The sequence below is a fragment of the Taudactylus pleione genome, unplaced genomic scaffold (genome assembly GCF_031769625.1).
Source record: "Taudactylus pleione unplaced genomic scaffold, aTauple2 ptg000660l, whole genome shotgun sequence".
Classification (NCBI taxonomy): domain Eukaryota; kingdom Metazoa; phylum Chordata; class Amphibia; order Anura; family Myobatrachidae; genus Taudactylus; species Taudactylus pleione.
In genome coordinates this window covers 2,857,915-2,863,914 of record NW_028285062.1, presented here as the reverse complement: position 1 = coordinate 2,863,914, position 6,000 = coordinate 2,857,915, and positions in this window count along the sequence as shown.

Genomic DNA, 6,000 nt, shown 5'->3' with positions numbered 1-6,000 from the left:
CGGGTCTGAATCAGGCCCAGAGGCCCTCATTCAGAGTCAATCGCTAGATACAAGTGGTCGCTCTGAATGAGGGCGGCCGCTTGTGGTGTGAAGTGCGGCCTCCTGGTTGCTAGTTAAGCTGTGGATTACCACCCACAGCTCTAGCGAGCGACCAGGTTGATGGTCGCGATGGTCAGGACCATAGCGACCATCGGGGCTTGCGACGAGACCCTAAGGTTGGGTCTCGGCAAGCGCAAGCCCCAGGGAGCTTCCTGCTCTGATCGAGCAGGAAGCTCCCAACTGACATCATTGCTGTTGTCAGTGGGGCCGCCCCCAAACGGCAAGTGTTCCGTCGGGAACGCCTCCGTTTGGCTGGCCTCCCCCCCTGCTCGCCTCCCAAATGGGGCGAGCTGTCAATCACCATCAACAGCTCGCCCCCTTTGGTGCGAGACCCGTAGCAACAGAGCGCCGTCGCTAGTCGAGTCTCGCGCATGCACACATCGGAGATGGGCAGTGTCCTTATTGTTAGCTCACAGAGCGGCAGCACCCACTCAGATGGGCAGTGTCCTGATTGTTAGCACACAGAGCGGCAGCACCCACTCAGACGGGCAGAGTCCTGATTGTTAGCACACAGAGCGGCAGCACCAATTCAGATGGGCAGTGTCCTGATTGTTAGCACACAGAGCGGCAGCACTGATTCAGACAGGCAGTGTCCTGGTTGTTAGCACACAGAGCGGCAGCACCCACTCAGATGGGCAGTGTCCTGATTGTTAGCACACAGAGCTGCAGCACCGATTCAGACGGGCAGTGTCCTGATTATTAGCACACGGCGCGGCGGCACCCACTCAGACGGGCAGTGTCCTGGTTGTTAGCACACAGAGCGGCAGCACCAATTCAGATGGGCAGTGTCCTGATTGTTAGCACACAGAGCGGCAGCACCGATTCAGATGGGCAGTGTCCTGATTGTTAGCACACAGAGCGGCAGCACCGATTCAGATGGGCAGTGTCCTGATTATTAGCACACGGAGCGGCGGCACCCACTCAGACGGGCAGTGTCCTGGTTATTAGCATACAGAGCGGCAGCACCGATACAGATGGGCAGTGTCCTGGTTGTTAGCACACAGAGCGGCAGCACCCACTCAGATGGGCAGTGTCCTGATTGTTAGCACACAGAGCGGCAGCACCGATTCAGATGGGCAGTGTCCTGGTTGTTAGCACACAGAGCGGCAGCACCAATTCAGATGGGCAGTGTCCTGATTGTTAGCACACAGAGTGGCAGCACCGATTCAGATGGGCAGTGTCCTGGTTGTTAGCACACAGAGCGGCAGCACCAATTCAGATGGGCAGTGTCCTGGTTGTTAGCACACAGAGTGGCAGCACCAATTCAGATGGGCAGTGTCCTGATTGTTAGCACACAGAGCGGCAGCACCAATTCAGACGGGCAGTGTCCTGATTGTTAGCACACAGAGATGCAGCACCGATTCAGATGGGCAGTGTCCTGATTATTAGCACACGGTGCGGCGGCACCCACTCAGACGGGCAGTGTCCTGGTTGTTAGCACACAGAGCGGCAGCACCAATTCAGATGGGCAGTGTACTGATTGTTAGCACACAGAGCGGCAGCACCGATTCAGATGGGCAGTGTCCTGATTGTTAGCACACAGAGCGCCAGCACCGATTCAGACGGGCAGTGTCCTGATTATTAGTACACGGAGCGGCGGCACCCACTCAGACGGGCAGTGTCCTGGTTGTTAGCACACAGAGCGGCAGCACCGATACAGATGGGCAGTGTCCTGGTTGTTAGCACACAGAGCGGCAGCACCCACTCAGATGGGCAGTGTCCTGATTGTTAGCACACAGAGCGGCAGCACCGATTCAGATGGGCAGTGTCCTGGTTGTTAGCACACAGAGCGGCAGCACCAATTCAGATGGGAAGAGTGTCCTGATTGTTAGCACACAGAGCGGCAGCACCGATTCAGATGGGCAGTGTCCTGGTTGTTAGCACACAGAGCGGCAGCACCAATTCAGATGGGCAGTGTCCTGGTTGTTAGCACACAGAGTGGCAGTACCAATTCAGATGGGCAGTGTCCTGATTGTTAGCACACAGAGCGGCAGCACCAATTCAGACGGGCAGTGTCCTGATTGTTAGCACACAGAGCGGCAGCACCGATTCAGATGGGCAGTGTCCTGGTTGTTAGCACACAGCGGCAGCACCCACTCAGATGGGCAGTGTCCTGATTGTTAGCACACATAGTGGCAGCACCAATTCAGATGGGCAGTGTCCTGATTGTTAGCACACAAAGCGGCAGCACCAATTCAGACGGGCAGTGTCCCAGTTGTTAGCACACAGAGCGGCAGCACTGATTCAGATGGGCATTGTCCTGATTGTTAGCACACGGAGAGGCAGCACCCACTCAGATGGGCAGTGTCCTGATTATTAGCACACAGCGTGTCAAGATGCAGATGGCCAGCACTACATAAAGCCGCCCCCTACACCTTATGTACATCCACATTAGTTAGCAAGACAGTGAAACCATCGGTAAAATAGAGAACCATCAAATCCACAGTTGTGGTTGACCTGACCCTCGCACACAAACTGCTAAAGGCTACGTATGCAATCGTAAAGGCTTAATTATGCACACACCTGTAACGGTATTCAAACGCACAGGCAGACCTGCGTTTCTCTGACCACCCCGTCACCACCCCCAAACAGTCGCTTCCTGTCAATCACTCTGCCAGTCCTCTGCGTGCTCACTGTGATCACATCCTTATCGCAGTGGCTAGATTGCACACTTGGAATGCGATGCATACGCACACGCAGATTGCAAACATCGTCCGTGTGCGTGCGAACGCAGTGTTGCGATCCATGCTGAATCTGGCCAAATGTTCTGATTGTTAGTACATAGAGTGGCAGCACCGATTCAGATGGGCAGTCTCTGAAATGCATTAGACATGTAATGGGCTTTTCTGTGGCGGTGACTGGGAAGTGACAGGAGTTGTAGCTGATTAGACGCAGTAATGTCGCTGGCGTATGAATGAAAGCTGTTACGTACAAAATTGCTTTATTACACACATTGCAGGCCGTTCTCTGATGGACAATCTGCACCTAACATAGGGCTGGTACAAGCTTTGATGGTGAGACTGACGGTGGCATGTGAAGTTGCACCAAGCTGTATCTGAGCATCTAAAGACGGGCAAAGTTGGTGTCTCAACCCTTTGCTCATTCAGACGCATAACTGTACAGGGGCTTTATAGCATCATTAGCATAAATTCACATACACTAATGCGGCAAAAGCCGCAGAATTACCCAGGTAACAATTGCTGTTTTGACAACCAAGTTAAAAGCCCCATAGTTCAGAAAAGGTAAGTACAAGCTCTGTGTGCCCCCTTTGTGCAGTGTACCCCCTCCTTGTGGGCATTGAGAACCTTTCCTCCCACCAGCAATACATTCTGGCCCTCATTCAGAGGCAATAGATACAAAAAAAAAGAGAAAAGCGCTCCGTGGTAGAGGAGTATATAGATGTAAGGATGTATATGAGATTTTGCGTCTAATTAATAGAATCTTTAACTCTTCTAACTTTCCCCTTTATCATTCATTCATTTGATCAACCACATCTTATCATCACACATAGGAACCCCCCCTTTTTTTAATGGCCACCGCGATCGGTGTATTAGGGACATAATAACTGGTATGTATGGTTTTTCCCATCTGAGTAAACACACCAAAGATGGCCACCATCATCACTGCAGACATCGGGGCTTGCGACGGAACCCTAAGATTGCGTCTCGGCAACCGCAAGTCCCAGGGAGCTTTCTTCTCTGATCAAGCAGGAAACTCCCCACTGACATCACTGATGATGTCAGTGCGGTCGCCCACAAAACGATAGACGTTCCTTAAGGAACGCCTCTGTTTTGTAAACCGGCCTGCCTACAAATCGGGGCGAGCTGTCGATCAACATCGACAGCCTTTTGTAGAGAGCTCCGGAGCGAGAGAGTTTCTTTCTCGCTCTGGAGCTTGCGCACGCGCAGTGCGGCCGCTGCATGTGCGCAGGGCTAACCGTCGACCTGGTTGCGAGCGCATCGGCGCTTGCGACCGGGTCTGAATGAGACCCTCTGACCTTAGTGCAAACTCACAGGTAGTGGAAATCGGGCATCACCGCCGCACATTCCATGAGAAGCAGTGATTTATATAGGACAGCGCAGTTCTAGGCGCAAATCCAGTCATGTGACAAAAACATTAAAGCTGTCTAATGTAACAGATTCCAGCTTTTATTACTTGACACAAGAATGAGGCAAAAAATTAATGTTGTGTTTGAAAAGAAAATTGTGAAAATTAATGCTGGTTCAAAAGTGAAACTATGCGTTTTCCATTGTCCGTATTCCCCTATGCACTGCAATCCAGTGGATGATTGTGCAAAGAATTTTTTATCACCTGACAAAAGCACGTGCAGCTATGAACGAGCAAGCCGGTCACAATGCCAGACGTGCATCACATCCACATATATTGCTGTTAGTAAATACCTTTCCGTGCATTTACTTTTTATAAGGGGAGGAAAAGAATTGGCATCTTCTGTGCAAAATGTGTCAAATTTTTTTAAACTTTTAGAAGTATTACTACAAGTGACGATGTGATTGCACCATCTCAGGAGCACAAGCTTCACGACATCAGTAAAAATTGATTAGTAAGATAAAAGAACACGAGAAACCCTCCAATTTAATCCGCTAAATGAAGACCGTAATAGCTGCTTTTACAAGGGCATTTGTTTTATCTAATAAAAGTCAAAGTTTTAAGAGGCTCCATTAAAAATAATGCAAGCTCAGATAAAGACGTTGGTTGCTCAGTATGGCCACCGCGTAACGGTTGGTTACAGATCATGGTGACGCAAAGGCCAATTACCGGCTGAGGCATCGGCGAGGCTCAGCGGATATCGCGCCTTGTCTGCCTGCAAATGCTTCATTTGCAGTCTCCACATTTCTAGGCAGGAAGAGAAAAGGGAAAATTACTACAGCAATATTTTGTTTCTCGTGTTAAACTAATTTGAGGCCGCGAGGCAGAGATTTCCATCCTGATAAGGGAAACAGAGCGACAAGCGCGAAAATAAAAGATGTAACTCAAAAAAAACAAAGCTGGGTGTAGGAAATAGAATGTGTCGCTAGCTCCTACTCCTGACATTATTCTCGAGACACAATCTTTCCCCGTTCTTATTAATCTTGGAGAGATGTAATTAGAGAATACAATAAAAAAGGAATATTGTGGAAATTAGGCAGATGAGAAAAGCACATGGTATCGATCTAATGTTACTTGTTAATGTATTTAAACTGCATGCTGAGCGTGTTTAAATAATCGTTATCTCTTTGCATTATCCCTTAGTTGCCATTGCGCGCTAGGAATGAGTACTGTATAATCTTAAAAGATAATGGATGAATATCATTATTGTGGCTGAAATGTCTGACGATATCTCGGATGTTTGGGGGCGGTGAGATTCAGTTTTCTTAGTTTGTAAGTTATAATGCTCTTTGGGCCTGATTAATTACCGATCGCAACTGCGATTATGCACGCAATTGGCCGATTTTTGCGTTCTGCGAATGGTGAATACGGGGGGTGGTCGGTAAAACGCAGGTGTGCCAGTGCGTTTGAACGCCATTACAGGGGCACGCATAAATTAGCCACTGCGATGCCATACGCAGCTTGGGCTTACATTGCTTGCGATGAAGTTAGCAATTCCTGAGTTAGGTCAGACCTTGTGTAAGTGTGCGTGAGGCTGCAATGGTACTCACTGTTACCGATGGTTTCGCAGACTTGCTAAGTATTACGTATGTGTGTAAGGTGAAGGGGGCGTCCTTATGTTAGGCTGCGATGGCATTGCGATAGCAATCATTAGCATATTTTCGCAGTGAGACGGCGTGCGTAATCGCAACTGCAATCGCAATAGCGATCTGTAATGAATCAGGCCCATTGTTTTCTGCTAAAACACCTGAATGCTATTAGCAAACAGCACTAGTGACAGTCAAATTCTCAGCA